Source organism: Dipodomys spectabilis, unplaced genomic scaffold (genome assembly GCF_019054845.1).
Source record: "Dipodomys spectabilis isolate Male_0828 unplaced genomic scaffold, ASM1905484v1 ptg000034l, whole genome shotgun sequence".
In the NCBI taxonomy this organism is placed as follows: Eukaryota; Metazoa; Chordata; class Mammalia; order Rodentia; family Heteromyidae; genus Dipodomys; species Dipodomys spectabilis.
Window position 1 is genome coordinate 9,457,501 of NW_024870711.1, and position 1,473 is coordinate 9,458,973.

Below are 1,473 nucleotides of genomic sequence, written 5' to 3' on the forward strand. Positions count from 1 at the left end.
GAGGACTGAGAGAGGGGCCTGCAGAGGGAAGTAGAATGGGTTTCCCTCGCCATTTCACAGACAGACCTTCTGCGGGGAAAAGGGCCAGCCGGCGGCGGCTGGGCCGATGGATGACCTTGAGCTGGCTCCAGGAGGTCATCCAAGGCAGACAGGGCAGAGGCTGGAAATCACACGTGACCCCCACCCCCGGCTGCCTTCCCCAGGGACCCGAGGGCCTGCCCCTCCTCTCCACACTCCAAACTGCACATTCCAACATGCTTTTCTGGATTATGGCCCTGCAGGAGGCTGCAACTTAAAACAGTCTTCTGCCAGCTCAGAGAGCAGAAGGGAAGGAAAGCAGCTTGGTATTGAACAAGCATCATCCTAAAATGTAGCCTGGGCGTGAGGGCGGGGGGGGGGGGGGGGGGGGGGGGAGGGCGCTTTCTGTCCTGGATGTTTATCTTTTTCTATGTGTTTGCTGCTCTTGGGCCTTGAACTCAGAGCCTGGGTGGTGCTGTTCCTGTGCTTCTTTGCTTAAGGCTAGCACTCTACCACTTGAGCCCAGCACCACTTCTGGCGTTTTTTGGAGCAGTTTATCAGAGAAAAGAGTCTCATGGACTTTACAGTACGGACTGGCTCTGAACCTTGATTCCTCGGATCTCAGCCTCCTGAGCAGCGAGGATGACAGGCGTGCGCCACCGGGGCCGCCTGCTGTTGACCCTTGTAAGACGCACCCCATCCTTGAGGAATTCATCCAGAATGATGAGACCAGCAAAAGCCTTATTGTGTCAAGAGAAAGACTTACATTCCTTCGAAAGACAAATTCTCAAAGTGCTGGGTAGAGGTGGCTCACATCTGTAATCCTTGCTACTCAGGAGGCTGAGAGTGAGGTTCCCAGTTCCAATGCCAGCCCAGGCAGGAAAGTCTGTGAAACTCTTACCTTCAACTAAGCACCAAAAAGGCTCAAAGTAGAACTGTGGCCCAAGTAGTAGAGTTTAAGCAACACACACACACACACACACACACACACACACACACACACACACACACACACACACACACAGCTGACACGTGAGGATGGAGTTGTGCTGTGCAGGGGTAACTATGTCTACGTCATGTCCGCTCAGGTTCACGCTGCGCACTGTGCGGGGTTTTATAAATGTGCTGAGAACATGGCCTGTGCCAAGTACATCACTCAGACCACTGACTATTTTGAGTTAAAGCCTAAAACCCAGCAGGGGCCAGAGAGCCGCTCGGAATCCCATTTCTTAAAGGCAGGAGGAATTCCCACGAGAAAGCTGCCGGTTCTTATCTAGAAGCACCGGAAGCTTCGAGCAGGAGTCCGGCCCCAACACACACTTCAGGTGCTGTCCCCCACTGAGCGCAGCCATCCGAGGCTCTTCCTCTAACAACTGCGTCTCTGAGCCCCATCCTTTCTGAGGGCCCCATGTCGAGGAACTTGTAGGATTATACGCCTCCTCCTACTCAGCCATC